Source organism: Caretta caretta, chromosome 9, assembly GCF_965140235.1.
Source record: "Caretta caretta isolate rCarCar2 chromosome 9, rCarCar1.hap1, whole genome shotgun sequence".
Taxonomy (NCBI): domain Eukaryota; kingdom Metazoa; phylum Chordata; order Testudines; family Cheloniidae; genus Caretta; species Caretta caretta.
This window is the reverse complement of record NC_134214.1, coordinates 44,502,996-44,523,569: the sequence shown is the minus strand read 5'-3', so window position 1 is coordinate 44,523,569 and position 20,574 is coordinate 44,502,996. Positions and strand designations below refer to the sequence as shown.

Here is a 20,574-nt window from a genome sequence, read left to right as displayed (position 1 = left end):
AAGGTGAAAAGCCTGTTTTAAACACAAGCCTTTTTGATAAGTAGCAGCAATAACAATAAGATCTGAAATGTGAGAGAATTCGTATTTTAAATTTGATAATTTAACAAAATTCTATAATAGGCATATCCCTCCAGTGCCTCCTGCAACCTCTCTGCTGGGGCAAAATAAACGTTTGCACAGACACAGTTGGCAGCATCATTTAAACAATTACCTGCTTTTTTTTCAAAAAGAAAAGGAGTACTTGTAGCACCTTAGAGACTAACCAATTTATTTGAGCATGAGCTTTCGTGAGCTACAGCTCACTTCATCAGATGTATACCGTGGAAACTGCAGCAGACTTTATATACACACAGAGATCATGAAACAATACCTCCTCCCACCCCACTGTCCTGCTGGTAATAGCTTATCTAAAGTGATCATCAGGTGGGCCATTTCCAGCACAAATCCAGGTTTTCTCACCCTCCACCCCCCCACACAAATTCACTCTCCTGCTGGTGCTAGCCCATCCAAAGTGACAACTCTTTACATAATCAAGTCGGGCTATTTCCTGCATAAATCCAGGTTTTCTCACATCCCCCCCACCCCCATACACACACAAACTCACTCTCCTGCTGGTAATAGCTCATCTAAACTGATTCTTGAGAAAGGATTCTTGAGAAAGAGCCATCCACCTGCAAACACGCCTTGGATATCCCCCGGCTCCCAAGCAGAGTGCAACTGAACGTAATCAGACATTTTTTCAAAAATCTTGTTTTAACCATGCACTGAGATAATCCAATTACACTGACGTCAACATATTTAATGTAATTTGATTGTGATTGCCAACAATTTTGCTGGCAATTTTAGAGGATTGCTGCCTTAATGTCATAGCTGAGCTGAAACATATACTTTAAACCAGGTCTTGTCTTGTGTTTCTCTAGTCTGTGTTAGAGCCTGATCCAGCAAGCCCTCCAAATGGAGAATGTTCCATTAAAATCAGTGAGAGCTCCTCATGTATAAAGCTTACATGCTATAAATTCTTCAGGGCAGAGAATGCATCTTACCCTGTTAAGCACAGTGTTAATTAGTAGCACTACAGAAAATATTTTTGCTCCTGATGTTTGTTTTTTTGGATAGATATCATCCACTATTTGTTGGTGTAAGCCTGCATAGGCTCTATGTACCCTGCCATACACAGCAGAACCACACTGGCTCTGCTGCCATCTTTGCAAGGTGAGAGGGCAGGATTTTGCCCGTAGCAGACAGACGACATGGTGGATGCTCGCACAGTGCGTTCAGGGCCTGAGCCCATATAACTGGAATCAGTGGGAGTCTTTTCATTAGGTTTGGCAGGACCAGGACAACTCCAGCAAGGTTCTATCTGAACTTCTGCCTCTCTAACCTGCAGCCACACCATGTTGCCCAAATGTGACTTGCAGTTATTATCTTGAGTCCTGTTCTTTCAGAAGCCCTTCACCTACGCTTCTACTTCACTGTGTTGCATAAGACTAGATAAGACTACATTAAATTAAACTTCAGCGCCTGAATTTCCACCGCTGGCCTCCACTTGCTCCTGCCTTCCCATCTTAGGGAAGGCAATATCTCCTATAAGGTCTCCTGAGTCCAAGTGGTTCTTTCTCTTGGCTTCCCCCAAGGAAAAAGACACAAAAGAAACCAATTGGCCCAGATAGGCAAAAGAGCAGGAGCAGAAAGATCCCATTTCAGAAGAACCACACACAAACACCGTGTAACATGACACCCCTGCCAAATAAAGTTTTAACTGTCTTTCTTGTCTAACATCTTTCTTGCCCCAGTTTTCTCTCTCATTAACTAGACTCTTACAATCCATTTCCGCACCCTGCCCCATACTTATAAAACTACATTTGTATGAAAAAGCCAGTGTGAGGATTACTGCCCTGCTTGGGGGCAGAGGAAGAGCTATAGGTTCTCACCAAGACATACCCTTGTTTCCTGTCATGGAAAATTAAAAACTTGCTTCTTGCCAAGATTTTTCAGTTACTGGCGTACACTCCTCTGACTCACATAGCTTGTAACAAGGGATTTGGTTTTATTTACACTTCCCCTTCTGGAGTACACATCCATTAAATACAGCATTACAGCCTTTCCACTTCGCCTTCACTTGCAGTCAGTTTGAGGTGAGGTCTTTCATTTAAGGGTCTCCAAACAAACTCAAAAGGCTGCCTTTACCAATGCACGGCCTTGAGTCAGGACAGACTTTGAGATAATCTTAGTTTTGCTTTAAAAGTAAGGCTTCATCCTGCACACACTTAATAATATGAGTAACTTTACACAGGAGTAGCCCCATTCCTCCTGTGTGTAAAGTTAGTCACAAGCTTAAGTGCTTGTAGAGACAGATGAAGAGTCATTAGGAACCCTTTAAAATCCTGCTAATAAACCAATGTCTTCCCACCACTCCAGGCAATATGACCTGGCATCTATTTCAACCCCCTTCTTTCCAATGTAACAAAAAGGTTTCAGGCTGTGGAGTGGGTACAAAACAACAGCCCCCTTTCAAACATGAAACTGCCAAGCTGGAAACCATGGCATGCATGCTTCATGGCTCCACTGAGGAGACGACTGCACACAGGTCTTGCTTACCATGAGGCGAACTGAGGTGGCCATCTCAGGTGCCAGACTGGGGGGGGGGGCGCCTCTAGGACCCAGAGTGTAGAAAATTGTGTCTGCTGCTGGTGCATATGTATTCTCTCTGCTCTAGATGCACAGAGATGGTGGAGTGCTGTGCTGGAGGAAGGAGGGCACAACAGACGTAACAGGCAGACAGGAGAAAAGGTGAGAGGGAATAACAGAAAGCAGCAGGACCTGCAAGAAGGAAGAGGAGGAAGAGCCTCTTATGTACCTCTCTAGCACCCCCAGGAGCCTGGACTGATTAACACCAGCTTCTCAGGGAGCTTCCTGTTTCCTGCTGCTTCCCTGAACCCACGTGAGGAGAACAGGCAGTCAACTGAAGTAGTAGGAGCCAGTTAGGCCCTTTAGATGCTGATATCTTCCCTCACTTAGGCCCTGCTACCAGCCTGCTAATCTGTCCCCTTCAACTGAGTGTTGAGACCCACTATAGCTGGCACAGAACAGCAGTCATAAGGGAAAGAAGAAAACGCCCCTCTAGGGCAGCATTCAGAAAAAGAAAGAGCTTTTCTATCTAAGCAGGAAGGAGCTGTCCTGAGATACATAGACACAAATATTCATAGTGAGCCTCCTGGCCCCAATGAGGATGTGAGTGGTGAGATGCCGCCTTATCTTCTAGTTAGTCAGAGTGCAGGTGACCTGGCAGCTACTGCAGCATCCATATCTCCATCTCAAATGGATGTAACCATGCACATTCCCGAAGAAAAGTGTAGATCAGAGAAGAGAGTGGTGGAGGCACAAGAAACAGCTGCTGCTGAGGTTAGTTCCTTAAGTCTAGATAATCCAGGACTGTGGACCCACTTGAGCAGTAGCCTGAGGGACTTCCTTGTACTGCATGGGCCACAACAAGTAAACTTCATGTTCCCCAAAGACAATGAAAATAGAAGTTTCCATCCAATACATTACTGGCGTGAAATCCCCAATGGTGACAGAGGGGAGAGGCCATGGCTTATGTACCCAAAAACCCAGAATGCTGCATCCTGTTTTTGCTGCAAACTCTTCCAGTCTAATGTTCCAGCCACACTGGGTTCTACAGGAACAAAGGACTGGAAAAATCTGGCTAGAAATCTGGCATGCCATGAGAACGCAGCAAATCACCAGAGAGCATCCCATAGGTGGAAAGAGCTTGAGAGGAGACTAAGGTTAAAGGCCACCACAGATGATCAGCATCAGAGTCTCTTTACTGGCAAAATGTTCTGAAAAGGCTCATTGCCATTGTGAGAATGCTTGCTACCCAAAATCTAGCACTGCGTGTCACTTCAGATCAGCTGTATGTGCCAAACAATGGAAACTTCCTTAAAATTATGGAGCTGATGGCTGAGTTTGATGCTGTACTCCAGGAGCATCTAAGAAGAGTCACCACCCCAGAAATGTACACACACCACTACCTTGGAAAAACAATTCAAAATGAGATCATACAGTTACTGGCAACAAAAGTCAAACAGAAGATTGTGGCAGATCTGAAGTCAGCAAGATATTACTCTGTTATTCTGGACTGCACACCTGACATCAGCCATACTGAACAAATGACTTTAATGGTGCGTTTTGTAACAACAACAGAACCTAGTGAAAATGTCCCTGCAATGGTGACTCTCAGAGCATTTTCTAGAATTTATTGACATTGATGATACTACAGGAGCTGGTATGACAAATGTGCTTTTTAAAAAGCTGGAAGATACGGGAATTGTGATAGCTGATCTGAGAGGTCAGGGCTACGATAATGGTGCCGGCATGAGAGGAAAGAACAGAGGAGTGCAGACACGGATCAGAGAATTAAACCCTCGAGCTTTTTGTGTCCCATGCAGTTCTCATTCACTGAACTTGGTGGTCAGTGACGCAGCATCAGCTTCTAGTGAGGCTGTTGAATTTTTTAATGTAATTCAAAGCATCTATGTATTTTTCTCTGTATCAACTCATCGATGGCAAATTTTGAAGCAACATCTGGGAACATCCTCTCTGACACAAACCCCTGAGTGCCACATGATGGGAAAGTCAAGTGCAGGCGATAAAGCCTATCCAACACCAAATTGGGAAGATAGATGATGTCATAGTTGCCATTATGGAGGATAATGCTATGACAGGAACTGTTTGCGGGAGAACAGTGGCAGAGGAAAATGGAATCACCAGAAACATACATAACTTCAAATTTCTGTGTGGCTTAGTGTTGTGGCATGACATACTGTTTGAAATAAATGTTGTAAGCAATAGACTCCAAGGTGTTGACCTTGATATATCTGGAGCAATGGAACAACTGGACAAAGCAAAGTCATAATACAGTCTTACCGGTCAGATGAGAGATTTCAAAACGTTCTGAAGAGTGCACAGAAGTTGGCAGAGGAACTTCACACTGAAGTTATTTTCCCACCCATTCAAGAATACAACAGTCACCGAAGACAACAACATTTTGATTACGAGGCACGGGATAATCCCATAAGAGACCCAAAACAACAATTCAAAATTCATTTCTTTAACCAGGTGCTAGATTGTGCAATACAGTCAGTTGAAGAACATTTCATGCAGCTCTAGAAACACAGCAGTATATTTGGGATGTTGTATGATATTTTAAAACTCCTCACTATACCTGAAGAAGACCTACACCAGCAATGCAGGGCACTAGAGACAGTGTTGACACATGATGACATGCGCGATATTGATACGAGTGATTTAGGTGATGAACTGAAAGCCCTTTCAAGATACATTTCAGCAGGATCAACTCCAAAGGCTGTTCTGGAATACATGTGCACAAATAAGATGACCACCCTCTTTTGAAATGCTTTTGTTGCTCTGCACATACTTCTAACGCTTCCTGTAACAGTTGCCAGTGGAGAACACAGCTTCTCCAAGCTGCAGTAAATAAAAACACATCTACGCTCCACAATGATATAGGAGAGGCTGGTCTGCCTTGCAACCATCTCAATAGAGCATAAGCTGACCCAGACTGTGGACCTTCAGGAAGCAGTTCAAATCTTTGCAACCAAGAAGGCACGGAAAGCACCACTTTGATTATTCAAACTGATAAAAATGCCAGTGTTTACTATACAGACAGGAAAAGTTACATTTGTTCAGGCGTTTGAAAGTTAAGTGTTACTTAAAATTTTTGAACAAGGCTTTTTAAGTTGTTAGTTCTCCTTTATTGGGGTAAGTAGCAGAGCAGTACCATGAGAGGAGAAGAACAGGAAGAAGGCAGAATTGAGACCTTTCAAAGTTTTGGCCCAAGCGAGGGGGCATGGGGGCGTCATTTGAGCTCCCCCCCTCAGGTGCCAAAATGTTGCAAGCCGGCCCTGACTCCACATTCATCAAAGTTACAGGTCAAGTAGGTTCCTTTGCAATGGATTTTAGAAACAAAAGAAAGGAACAAAACTTGAGGCTTTCCAGTCCAGAGGAGAACAGTGTCTCCCCTTGGGGAGGAAGCAGCACTGAGAAACAGAACCCAGCACAGTGTCAAAGTTTCATTACACACAATGAGAAGCAGCAAAAGTTTGAGAGTCACTAATTAAAACATGACATGACCAAACAAAAATCTCCACCCTCCCATCCCTATCAAATGCATGGGGCACATTTGAGTAAATGGCATCATTCCAAAACCTTTCTGTGCTAACAGAGCACCAAACAGCCTCCAGCTAACGCTTTTCAGAGAAAAGGAATGGAAGATTCACAGAAAGACAGAAAAGAAAAACCTCAAAGCTAAAATTGCTTATTTTTCCACAACTTTTGTGGTTTGAATCTAAAAATCTATTTTAAGCACTTTTAACCCAAAGCAGATTCAGTTCTTTTTAAAACAATATTTATTTTCAACAGCACAGTATTTTATCTCACTGGGAGAGTGATGTTTCCAGCATTCCTCTTTTTGCAATTCAAATGCATTGCACAAAAGAGTTTTAAAGCCCTGTGAAAAAGCTGTGCTTTGGTTTTTAATATGACCTATACTTGCAGTCATTATTTATTTATGGGCTCAAACTAGGTGTGCTACACTTTGTATTTTTGCTTTCCATTTATTTCAGAGGGCTCATTTGCTAATTTGCCTTTATAATGTCATTTTCTTCTTTGCTGAAGTAGTGTTATAATGATCTCTATATACATTTGGCAAGAAATTGCCTACGAATATCTAGAGTTAACAGCCAGGTATAGAAAAGTACTGTAAGGAGTAAATCCGTGAATATGTGCTTCTTCCCCATAGAGCTCTTAGTTAAGAAGCTTCTCCTAGTATAAAGATGATGCACATTGTTACCATTCTGTTTAACATCATATTACTCCTACCTCCCAAGAAAAGCTTTACAAAGTGGAAGCAGAGCATTACAGAAGCAAATTTAGAAGCCGATTTACGGCCTAACCCAAACCCCAATGACTGCAATAAACTTTGGATCAAGTTCTAAGAGAACCGACCTTTCAATTTCAGAGGCTTAGATTCCAATAGTATCCAAGATCACGAGCCTGGCCATCTCTTCCTAACTCTGGTTTGTCCAAATCTCCAAACCACTACAGCACTGTTGGCAAGTGAAGTTCAGGAGTGATGTGGGACAGTTATGATGTCGAGTCAAGCGTGAGCTGCCTTGGCAGAGCTGTGTGGCGAAGTCTGCCCGGTATCTGCCCACACTGTGCTTGGCTCAACCCAGGGATATTAGCTCCTCGCTTCCTTAAGTATTCAAAATTCACTCCCATATTTTTAATAAAGAGAAGATATAAACTCAAAATTACATTCTATACGTTAAAAAAATAACACAATCCACTTGCCTGAGAGTTCAATTGGTAGTACAACACACCGTCCTACAAAAGACACAGATTTCCTGAAGAAATTCTCATTCTTCTTATGCCAACAGAACCTTGGAAAAGCCAAAGGGCCAAACTCTCTGCCACAGTACACACTGGCTTCAAGATATGTGCATGGTGTGTAACATCAGCACAGAATGTGTCCCACAGAGTTATAACCTCTTTATAACAGCCTTTAACATATTCAAAGGCTAAAAGGCCCCTCCCTCAGTCTTCTTCTCTCAAGACTAAACATGCACATTTTTCCTAACCTTACCTCACTGCTCACATTTTAAGCCTTTTATCATTTTTACAGCTCTCCTCTGGTCTCTCTCCAATTTGTCCACATCTTTTCTCAAAGTGCGGCTCCCAAAATGGGACACAATATGCCAGTGGAAACCTCACCAGAGCCAAGTAGAGTGGAACTATTACCTCCCATGTCTTACATATGACACGCCTGTTAATACACCCCAGAACGAGATTAGCCTTTTTGGCAACAAGATCACATTGTTGGCTCATGTTCCATTTGTGATCCATATAACACCCAGATCCTTTTCAGCAGTACTACCATCTAGCCAGTTTTCCCCATGTTGTAGTTGTACAGCTGATTTTTCCTTCCTAAGTGTAGTGCTTTGCACTTGTCTTTTTTTAATTTCATCTTGCTGATTACAGACCAATTCTCCAATATATCAAGGTTGTTTTGAATTCTAATCATGTCCTCCTAAGTATTTGCAATCCCTCTTCCCCCCCCCCCCCCGGCTTGGTATCAACCGTACATTTTATAAGCAAACTCTCCACTCCATTATCCAAGTCATTAATGAAAATATTGACTAGTACTATTTGTATACTAATAATGCTTCCCTATCTCAAAGAAGTTGAGAGATTTAATTAATTGTTTGTAAAGGGCTTTGGGTTATTTGGATGGAATGTATTTTAGTATATAAATGCAAATTTCAAAATTATTTCCCCAAGAGGTTCATTTATTTCAGATTTATTTTAAATCAATTGTAACTCTTCCCCTGGTATTTGAGGCCATATATTTAGGTGTTCTCCAATTCTCTTCCAAAAACTCATTTTATTCTTCTAGATTAGAGGTTCTCAAACTGTGGTCCGTGGACCACCAGTGGTCCACAAGCTCCATTCAGGCAGTCCGCGGATAGTTCCCTGTAAGGTGCACACCAGGGCGGCCGCACACGAGAGAATGAAGGGCCATCCACCTAATTAGTGGAGCCGTGCAGGTGTGTCTCCACTAATTAGATGCCTAGACCCTGAAAAAGACGCACATGTAAGGTGAGGTTATGGCCTTGGGGGGAATAGGGAGTAGGTGGGAGGGGGCAGTGCGGTGGGGGGAATTTGGGACATGCAGGGCTGCGGTGGCTAGAGAAAGACAACTTTCCGCAGCTCCAGGGCTACGGCTGCTGGGGAGAGACAGCCTTCCTTCCCAGCCTCAGCTCAGGGGCTGCTGCCGGGGGGGAGAGAGGGCACATCCATTGCTTTAGAAAGGTAAGACTACTGATATTAAAATATGAGTTGTGTGCTTTTATTTGTAGAACAAAAAGAGTTAATTTTTTTTATGTAGCGAAGTGCTTTACAATAGTTAGCAAACAGCACAAACAACATTTGAAAAAATCATTAAGTGGTCCACCATGACCCTCAGCAATTTTCAAGTGGTCCACAAAAAAAAAAAGTTTGAGAACCCCTGCTCTAGACCAAAAATTTCCTAAAAAGTGGCCACTAACTGCATGCATCAGATTTTGGATGCCCAATCTGAGCACTGCAGCTCCTTGGTGTTCTCAGATTGGGCACTCAAACATTGAGACACCTACTCAATTAAAAATTTGGCTGGTCTTTCTAATCTTCAGGTTTGCTGTAATTAAGTGAAATCTCAAATACATCTCTCCTTCAGCCAGCTTTCTAACTGTAGCTGTAAAATAATTCAGGGGCATCAAAAGTTCAGCCCATTGGTCAGAGTCAGCGAGTGAATGGTTTGATCCAAACGGCCAATGAATTCCAAAGTTATCCCACTTACTGCCCCTGGTATACCTCTGTATTTCTGCCCGCCTAATTCCTATCAATGCTAATGACAGTCAGATGCGGGCACTGATGGAAGAATAAAATAGTCAGCCAAAGTGTACGCTGCTGCTTTTGCAAGTGTCAACGTAATTGCAGCAGGTGAAAAGCAAGGCAGGAGAACAACAGGACATGTCAGAAAAGTTGCGAACATCTTGCAAAGAAGCAGGACAACAGAAGAAAATCCCATGCCCTGTGTCTGAGGGTCATTTCAGAGCCTTTTCATCTGAAAGTGATATCACCACCAAAGAAGCAATTCTCTGATGAAGGGAGGGAGCCACAACTTACTGCTTCTACTCTTGCACCTATATTCAGTCGGGCCTGTCACCTGAGGATCTCAAAGCACCTCATGTCAGTCAGCTAGCTCACATCTATTCTTATGGTAGTAGTACCATGTCATCAGCTCCCATTGCTGCCATCTCAGAACTCCAGGCATGCATAAGGAGACAACCAGTGCTCTGGGATGCATACACCCTTGTCCTTCCCACAACCAACAGTCTCTGAAAGAGGGCGCTCCCCACCCCCAGCTCTTCCTTATCCTCTCCCGGTGTCCCTGGCTTCTGGGGCAGGTGAGAGAAGAATGTCCTCATATGCTCCGCAAGTGAATCCTGCCCCTCGACAGATATTCCGCAGAAGAGCAGTAGGCTGTCAAAGCATGTGGGTGCTGAGGAAGAGCACTGGTTGACCCTGCTAGCAGTAGACCCAGCGATCAGCACAAAGTTACAGGTCAGAGAGTGTCCCCCCCCCCCGCACCCCATTCACTGTGTAAGGTAGCTAGCTATCATTATACCTGTTACAGAGAGCCATGGATAGGTTCAATGACCTGCCCAACAGCACTGCTATCAAACACAGCCTAACAGTGTTGCTTACTAAACCAGAGTGCAATAGAAAGCTATTTGTATAGGAAATCAGGATCTTAGCCAACCAGGGTAAGTCTTGTTCCTGCCCTTTAAAAGGTTTGTCTGTCAAAACCAGTTACTTTGTTAGCCTAAAGGGTAAATACGAGGTCATCTAATTCTCTGCTGATTGCTTATATTGCAAAATGCTGGTTTATTGGTTTTAGGTTTACACTTAATACCAGTGGAGTCACTAAAGTGCTTGCACATCATATCCACAGCAGTTCCTTCATGTTCTGCCAAAATACTTTGGGCTACATTTTCCCCTCTGTCCTCAGAAGTAAATGGGAGGACAGCATGCCTGGGGGCAGGCATGGAAGGGGAGCACTAGTTCTGAGGGATGGGTAGGGAGGATCAAGGAAGGGGGAATGCCAGCTCAGACACAGAGGGTGGCGCGCCATGGAAGGTGAGCACCAACTCAGAGATACGGGGCGGGGTGGAGCAGTAGTGCCAGTTTGGATTTACAATTTCTCTGGCTCCTTGACTCCCAGGGACTCTCTACAGATTGCGAGGTATGGAGAGTATGATGCAGCTGGGAGCCTCATCTGTCTGTGGCCTGCCCCATTGCAGGCTCTGTGAATATCTGATAGGACATCTGATCAGAAATTAATGCTGCAGGAAGCAGGAACTCCTCTACAGCTGTTAATATACAGCTATGGAGGGAGACAGGTGATAAATGCCATCAGTGCAGCTGTGCTGAGATATGCAGGCCTCCCTGGGTGTCTTGGGATTCATGTGGCTCTACGGAAATTCACTGGCTTATGAGGCCAAATGCTGCATGGAGCAATGCAGAGGAATCTCAGTGGGAAAAATTCTCTGCTAGGGTAATTCCACTGCAGAAGGGGTTACTCACTTTGTGCAGTAATGGTGGTTCCTCCAGATGCCTGCCCCTATGGGTGCTCTACTGCAGATGTGCATGAGTCTCCCAAGGCCTTGATCAGAGATTTTCAGTTACCAGTGTCCTTTCAGCCCGCACATGCACCCTATGCCTCCTCGTGCCAAAAATCAAGGTAGTATATGGGTGTGTGGGCATACCACCCTCAGTTACTTCTCCACCCAAATATCCCCCAACAAACAGTCTGAAGCAGAGGGGAAGGAGGGCGAGTACTGGAGCAGCCATAGGGGGACGCATCTGGGAGAACCACAGTTACTGCACAAAGTGACTAACCGCTTCTTCTTCTAAGAGTCGTGTGCCAACGGGTGCCCCACTTCAGGTGACTTTCAAGCGGTATCCCCAGATGGAGGAGATCCTTAGTTAAGAATTTAGGGTGTGGATGTAAAGAGCAGGGACTCCAGTTCATCCATTATTGAGAGATAATGTATATCTAAATTCTTGTGGTGACGAGTACAGTACAATGTGGTAGCTGAGGTCACCAAAGCAGACGATACCACTGATGGTGTCTGGCGCAGTTACTTATTTGATGCCCTGTGTGCTAGGTGCGTAGGTACGGTGGCTGGACTGAGCGCATAGGTACCGGTGGCTGGGCTGAGTTCAATGGTGACAGTCCTGACTGTGTATGTTCATCCCCCTTGCTCATAGAGGGTACTGAGGCCCAACTGAAGCTGCTTCTCTCCTTTGAGCTCCAGAACATTGTGGCCCCACTGGCACAAGAGGAAAAGTCCTTCGACACAAGAGTACTGAGTCGAAAGGTCAAGGCTTTGGAGACCATAGATCTTGTCAGGGACCTGAACTTCGGAGCTGAGTCTGTAAGGTGAGAGTCTGCACTCCTCTTTTTAGAAGCCTCCCCTGGCACCTCCAATGTTTTCCCTTTCTTAGGGGAAGCCTGTGCTAAGGTTGAAAAGGCACTGGATCTGACAGACAGATGTATAGGGTGTCCCCTGACCTGATGAAGAAGCTGGCCGAAGTGAGTGTTCCATCATTAACAGTCCGAGTTTAATCTCCCCGTTTTTTCCTTGCCCTGCATTTGAGGGCCAGGAAGAAGCCGTCCTTCTGGGAGAGGTGGGATTCCCCTAAGCAAAAGGACACACTTGGAGTGGCTGTCACTCGTAGCTATAGCCTCTTGGCAGGAAAGGCAAAGTTTGAATCCTGGCAAGCCAAGCATGCCCTGCCAGGTAAAGAAGTCTCCTGGAGGGAAGAGAGCAGAAAAAACCCAATCCTCTCACTATTATAATTAGTTAGCTAACTGTACTAACTAACTAATCTTAACAACTATAGAAAAACTGAAAAGCCGAGGCACACTCAAGGTGGACATGCTAAGGTTCCAGCTCAGGCTGAGGTGGCTAAGAAGGAATGGAGGGCAATTTGCCTGCACAGCCCTATATAGCAGGAGGAGGCATCTGGCACGTGCACAGGATGAACGGACACTGCTAATTGATTATATCTGATCAACAGCTTGAGAGGCACAAGTGCACCTGAAGTGGAGCACCAGAGGGACACTACTCAAAAAAGTAGTGTATCATTATTTCAGTTTTTGTCATTCACATTAAATGGAGTTATCCAAGCAGAGAATATGACTCAGGAAGTTGAAATTGTTTCTGCAAAGAGGAGAATATGGCCCTTTATTTTTGTTAGAGCCAAAAACTCAGATCAGAACAGTACAGATCTGGATCCAGATTCAAACTTTGTAGCTCAAGCCAATCTAATTATTTTTGAGGTTGACATTCATCTTGCTATTGGGATTCGACCCTGTACAGGAAATAGTGGAGGCATGCTTGTATTTGCATCACTGAGTACCAATGAGTAATTTTTAATAATGTGGGTTTCATTCCACATACAGTAGAACCTCAGAGAGTTACGAACTGACCAATCAACCACGCACCTCATTTGGAACCGGAAGTATGCAATCAGGCAGCAACAAAGACAAACACACGCAAAAAGCAAACACAGTACTGTGTTAAACATAAACTACTAAAAAATAAAGGAAAAGCAGCATTTTTCTTCTGCATAGCAAAGTTTCAAAGTTGTACTGAGTCAATGTTCAGCTGTAAACTTTTGAAAGAACAATAACATTTTGTTCAGAGTTACAAACATTTCAGAGTTATGAACAACCTCCATTCCTGAGGTGTTCGTAACTGTGAAGTTCTACCATCCACCCAACTGTCAAACTCACTACACAAAATACAACAGCAAATACTGAGTATTCTCTTTTCAATCTAAACTCTATCACATTGCAGTGTTGGTGTTAACTGGCTGAGAACTTTTGGAAAGAGCATGGGCCAATCTTGCCCACCTTACCTCACAGACTTCAGTGGTGCTAGTGGTGTGAGCACGGTGATTAGGATTCGACTCTAAATTGATATTCTACTGAAAATGAAATATAATTTCTGTTGTTCCCAATGGAGAGTGACTGAATGTCTTGGGGAAGGGGGTGGTGATCATGAGAATACAGGTCTTTTCCAACTCCACACCACTGGTCTGAATTTGTCCCACATCAGCAGCATTTTTATCTCCTTACCATTTGATGGTTCCTCAAATAGCCAGCACTATCTGCAATCAGATAATATTCTCATTTCAGATAAAGAAAACAAGCCCCGTGCTTTGCATCTTTTAACATCAATGCTAAAAAAACCAAAGGAAAGAAAATGAAGTCCTGGATATGTTTAATCAGTCTAAGTACTACACACCATAAGCATGCGCACTAGCAGGATACTTCTGACCAACATACACACCTGCTTTCGACCAAGAGAGCTTATAGATAACCCAAAAGACTTCCTCCTACCTTCTTACTCCTCCTACAGAAGGACTTACTAAGGGTATGTCTACACTACGAAATTAGGTTGAATTTATAAAGTCAATTTTTAGAAATCGATTTTATATAATCGATTGTGTATGTCCACACTAAGCACATTACATCGGTAGAGTGCATCCTCACTACGGTGGCTAGCATCGACTTTCGGAGCGTTGCACTGTGGGTAGCTATCCCCCAATTCCCACAGTCTTCGCTGCCCATTAGAATTCCGGGTTGAACTCCCAATGCCTGATGGGGCAAACACATTGTCGTGAGTGGTTTTGGGTATATGTCGTCAGTTGCCCCTCCCTCCGTGAAAGCAATGGCAGACAATCGTTTCGCACCTTTTTTTCTGTGCAGACACCATACTGCTGTCAGCAGATGGTACAGTGGGACTGCTAACCGTCGTCGTCATCCACAGCTTTCGCTGCAACTCTGGTCTCCTGGTGCCATGAATCCACCTTGCAGGTCCTCTTGTCATTCTGTATAAATATCTATTCTCGTGGCATCCGGCATCATCCACCGCTTCCGCTGCAACTCTGCTCTCAGGCAGACGCCATACCACGGCAAGCATGGAGCCCGCTCAGCTCACCGTTGCTGTTGTGAGCATTGTAAACACCTCGCGCATTATCCTGCAGTACGTGCAGAACCTGCAAAAGCAGGCGAGGAGGCGACGATAGCGCAATCTCTATAGTTATGAGGACATGGACACAGACTTCTTTCAAAGCACGGGCCCTGGCAATTTGGACATCATAGTGGTAATGGGGCGGAACACCGATTCTGGGCCAGGGAAACAAGCACAGACTGGTGGGACCACATAGTGTTGCAGGTCTGGGATGATTCCCAGTGCCTGCAAAACTTTCACATGTGTAAGGGCACTTCCATGGAACTTTGTGACTTGCTTTCCCCTGCCCTGAAGTGCAAGAATACCAAGATGAGAGCAGCCCTCATAGTTGAGAAGCGAGTGGCGAGAGCCCTCTGGAAGCTTGCAACTCCAGGCAGCTACCCATCAGTCTGGAATCAATTTGGAGTGGGTAAATCTACTGTGGGGGCTGCTGTGATCCAAGTAGTCAACGCAATCACTGAGCTGCTGCTATCAAGGGTAGTGACTCTGGGAAACGTGCAGGTCATAGTGGATGGCGCTGCTGCAGTTGGGGTTCCCTAACTGGGGTGGGGTGGTAGATGGAACGTATATCCCTATCTTGGGACTCAGCAGCCAGTACATAAACCGCAAGGGGTACTTTTCAATGGTGCTGCAAGCACTGGTAGATCACAAGGGATGTTTCACCAACATCAGCGTGGGATGGCCGGGAAAGGTATATGACACTCACATCTTCAGGAACTCTGGTCTGTTTGAACAGCTGCAGGAAGGGACTTACTTCCCAGACCAGAAAATTACTATTGGGGATGTTGAAATGCCTATAGTTATCGTTGGGGACCCAGCATACCCCTTAATGCCATGGCTCATGAAGCCATACACAGGCACCCTGGACAGTAGTAAGGAGTATTTTAATTATCAGCTGAGCAAGAGCAGAATGGTGGTACAATGTGCATTCGGACGTTTAAAAGCTTGCTGGCGCCGATTGCTGACTCAGACCTCAGCGAAACCAATATTTCCATTGTTATTGCTGCTTGTTGTGTGCTCCACAAAATCTGTGAGAGTAAGGGGGAGACGTTTATGGCGGGGTGGGAGATTGAGGCACATCGCCTGGCGGCCGATTACGCACAGCCAGACACCAGGGCGATTAGAGAAGCACAGCTGAGCACCCTGTGCATCAGAGAAGCTTTGAAAACCAGTTTCATGATTGGCCAGGCCAGGCTATGGTTTGACAATTCTGTTTTTTTGTTTTCCTTGATGAAAACCATCCCCCTTGGTTGACTCTACTTCCCTGTAAGCCAACTGACCTCCCGCCTTCGATTACCACTTTCAGAGGCAATAAAGTCATTATTGTTTCAAAATCACGCATTCTTTATTAATTCAACACACAAATAGAGGGGAAAACTCGCAAGGTAGCCCAGCAGGGGTGGGTGAGGAGGGAAGCACCGGGTGGGGTGGTGGATGAGGGGAGGCGGGAAGGACAAGGCCACACTACAGTTCAAAACTTATTGAATACCAGCTTTCCGTTGCCTGGGCAATCCTCTGGGTGGAGTGGCGGGGTGCCCAAAGCCACCCCCCCCCCACGTTCTTGGGCATTTAGGTGAGGAGGATATGGAACTTGGGGAGGAGGGCAGGTGGTTATACAGGGGCTGCAGCAGCGGTCTGCGCTCCTGCTGCCTTTCCTGCAGCTCCACCAGACGCCTGAGCATGTCAGTTTGCTCCCCCATTAGACTCAGCATTGCATCCTGCCTCCTCTCATTGCACTCCTGCCTCCTCTCATCGCATTCATTTAACGCTTTCCTGGACTCTGCCATTGTTTGCCTCCACGTATTCTGCTGAGCTCTTTCAGTGCGGGAGGACTGCATGAGCTCTGAGAACATTTCATCGCGAGTGCTTTCTTTTCGCCTTCTAATCTGCGCTAGCCTCTGTGACGGAAATGATGGGGGAGCATAGAAACATTTTCAGCTGTGGGAGGAAAAAAAGGGAGAGTAGTATTTAAAAAGATACATTTTAGAGAACAAAAGAAAGACTATTTCACTTTGAAACAAGTGATTCACATTACATAGCACATGTGCTTTTGGTACAAGGTCACATTTTGCCTCTTATATTGAGTGCCTGCCGGTTTGGTGTGAGACATCACCCACACTTGGCTGGGCAACAGAATCTGGCTTGCAGGCAGCCATGGTAAGGCAAAGGGTTTCGGCTTCTTCAATCTTCATAACATGTGGGAACGGTTTCAAAACAGCAGCACCCTCCTTTTCCATACCATGCCTGTTAGGTTGGCCATTTAAAAGGAAGGGCTGTGGTTTTAGGGTGAATGTGCAGAACAGCCCCCCCCCGCCCCCCCCCCCACTGCATGGTTTGCATCATCTCTGGGATGATCGCTTCACACCCCCGCACCGCGTGGCTAGTATTAAGGAAAATCCCTGTCAGCCAAACGCGAACAGCTCAGCATGAACGGGCCTCCCCCCACCGCGTGGCTAACAGCGGGGATGATTTCTTTTCGGCCAAAGGCAAACAGCCCAGCAGGAACGGGCACCTCTGAATGTCCCCTTAAACAAAATTTCCCGTATTTCAACCAGGTGACCACGAAATATATCACTCTCCTGAGGCTAACACAGAGAGTACCTCCAGGACAGCTTCATGGAGATGTCCCTGGAGGATTTCCGCTCCATCCCAAGAAACATTAACAGACTTTTCCAGGAGCTATACTGGCCGTGAATGCATCCCAAGTCTTCAGGGCAAATTACTCATTAAACATGCTTGCTTTTAAACCCTGTATTATATTTACAAAGGTATACTCACCAGAGGTGCCTTCTCCAGCTTCATGGTCCGGTAGCCCACCCTGGGAGGTTATTGGCTCCAGGGTGATGAACAGTTCCTGGCTGCTGGGGAGAAGGGATTCTCCACTTGCCTGCTGTGCGCTATCCTCAACCTCCTCCTCCTCCTCCTCTACAAAATCCTAATCCCTGTTGCATGAGACTCCCCCCTTGAGGTGTCCATGGACAGTGGTGGAGTAGTGGTAGGGGCCCCCCTTAGAATTGCATGCAGCTCATCATAGAAGCTGCATGTATGGGGCTCTGACCCGGAGTGACCCTTTGCCTCCTTTGTTTTTTGATCGGTTGCCTGAGCTCCTTAATTTTCATGCAGCACTGCTGTGTGTTCCTGGTGTAGCCTCTGTCCATCGTGCCGTTGGAGATTCTGGCATATATATTGGCATTTTGTCTTTTGGAACGGAGTTCTGCCTGCACGGATTCTTCTCCCCATACAGTGATCAGATCCAGTACATCCCGTTTGGTCCATGCTGGAGCTCTTTTGCAATTCTGGGACTGCATGGTCACCTGTGCTGATCAGCTCACCACGCTGGCCGAAGAGGAAATGAAATTCAAAAGTTCCCGGGGCTTTTCCCGTCTACCTGGCCAGTGCATCTGAGTTGAGAGTGCTGTCCAGAGTGGTCACAATGGAGCCCTTGCTGGGGAGAAGTATGTAAGTCAATTTTAAGAGCCCTTTAAGTCAACAAAACAGGCTTGGTCGTGTGGACGGGTACAGGGTTAAATCGACCTAATGCTGCTAAAGTTGACCTAAACTCATAGTATAGACCAGGGCTAAGACCTCAAAACACTGTTGGTCACACCTGGTTACTGCACAGAGTCAGAACTGTACCAGGTTAGCACCACCTGATAACTGCTTTACAGTGAAACTGTGACATAATGAATACATTGTGTGTGGGAGGTGGGGTGGAGGGGTGAGAGTGGGGGGGGGGGGGGGGACTGCAATTGGCCCCATTAGCACAGAAAACTTTTAATGGATATAAAGGCATCCGAATTACCCTTCCAGCCACACGTGTGGCCCATTTGGGTTAGGGGTCTGGACTACTGCAAAATGGTGGGGCAGCGTTTGGAAACTTTCACTGTCTGTTCTCTACTTGTTCTGTGATTCACTGGAGGACTTCAGTTTCCAGGGACTGTCAATCCAGCCCCATTCAGATGCACTGGAAGTGTGGCACTCATTTACTTCATTCAAGCCCCCAAGGAGGGAGGCAATTATGGGGAATGTTAACATGGCAAAGAAAAAGTTAATTAACAAAGACAAGGGTAAAGACCCTCACCATGCCCTGGAAGAATATTAAATATAGAGTGGATAAGACAGAGGCTACAAATGAAATGATACTCTTACAGCTTCTAAGGTCATGTGTGCACGTTTCAATAGAAAATCTGCTAAAGAAATGGACTGTAGAAAATGCCACATATATTGACAATGTTCTTGACTCTGGCTGAAGCAATCTGTGTTAAAGCAGTTTACCTGCCTTATGTTAAACTCTTTATTCATAAACTTTTCCAGACCCTAGCCAGGATACCACACTTATTTCTCTATGTAGACCTCAATTCCAAAAACTTAGTTACACAGTGTGACCACACCACTGACCTGAATGGGTGCTGCATGCATGTATCTGAGGGCAAAATAGGACCTAATGAGTTGTTTGAAGCCTGTGCTTTTGGGTAAGGTAGGAGATGCTTGATGATTTACAGTAAACATCTTTTTCAGAGGTTTGAGACAGGGATGAAAGAATGATTTAAGTGTCAAATCCACATATTCTGCAGGCAATGAAAGCACTAAATCTAGCAGAACTGACATAGTTACTCCTGCATACCAAAGAGCATTGCTCCCCGGCATCTCTCTCCACAGCACTGATTCTACTGGCCTCAGGTACACGGACTCTAATAATGGCTCCTGAGCAGCTTGCTCCTTGAGGGGGGAGGAGAGCCATTACATAAGGCCCTGTGATGGAGTAAAGGGTATGGTCTTCAATTAGCACCTTAAGAGTAAACCACCCTTAGGAAAAAAATCCAATTCAAACTAGAAAACTTTAAAAATATTGTGTATGGCTGGTTACAGAAGAGACACATAGGCAGTTTAGTATTATGCTATTTTCTGTTAACATCTATGAAGACAGGAAGCCCCTGTAAGGCATGTTAGACAAGGCAAGAATTATCTTCTTTTTACATAAGACTTCTGAGGAAATATTGATGCTCTGTTCCATAATCCACTGTTATTGACCACTTTCAGAGTTGTTCTGAGCATAACAATGTTCTGGTTTGCAGTTTTTTAAAGAAAATGACTTTTATCCACAGCTAGATCTTATACTACATTACAGAAAAATGGTTCCTATACTATCACATGAAAATTAATCAAAGTCTTCTGGACAACACAAATAAATATGTGTTGGTCTTCATTAAGTATGTAACGTCCTTATGCAAGAAGGAAAGCAATTCATTAAGCAGGATCTTTCTCCATTTCTTCTTAGATTAATACTGAGCATTCTAGTTATTTGAAGTTATGACATTAATTACTACATCAGGTCTTCCATCTCTTGCACTGGCAGTTTGCTACCTAATGGGAGCATATTCCCGTAAAGCACCACTACAGTAAACTGAAGGTTAACCAAATGATGAGTTTCCTACAGAGGTGTTTTAAGGTTGAAGGACCCCTTAAAGTTAGATGTTGGTTTATGCCCTGAAGCAGGAGCATTTATTTCCCTCCCACAACTCTTGGGGGTTGTGTATGGATTGGTTGGTTGGTACATTTTTCACCTTTGGAACTCCGGATGTTTATCATCATCATCCATATATAGGTCCAATTTTCCCTTCACTTTTTCTTTTTTGTTTGTTTAATGCATTCACCCTCCTTTGTTTTGATCCGAAGTGAAAGTGCCAAAAAGCTGCAAGTGACTGTTCTTACTTTTATTTCCATCCCAAATGGAAGAAGGAAGTACCAGAAATCTTGTGAGAGAGTGAATTTCCAAGATTTGCCAGGCAAAGTTCACATCGTTGGTATAAAATTTGGCAGAAATATCTCAATGCCTGCATGATTATCAAAATCAATCTTGGAGCCTCTGAAGATTAATTCACCACTAGCGTACAGCAACCTTTTC

The 20,574-nt window shown here is 44.8% G+C and overlaps 1 protein-coding gene and 1 long non-coding RNA gene across 3 annotated transcripts in view; both read right to left on the bottom strand.

The window, feature by feature from the left end:
- The window catches only part of GPC1 (glypican 1), a 431,622-nt gene that overhangs the window by 165,748 nt on the left and 245,300 nt on the right, over nucleotides 1-20,574 (bottom strand). The window lies entirely within an intron of this gene.
- Nucleotides 15,990-18,382, bottom strand: LOC142073279 (uncharacterized). The gene is made up of 2 exons (XR_012670082.1): nucleotides 17,448-18,382; nucleotides 15,990-16,607 (listed from the first exon to the last, which is right to left on the bottom strand). It is a non-coding gene; the product is annotated as an uncharacterized LOC142073279 (long non-coding RNA).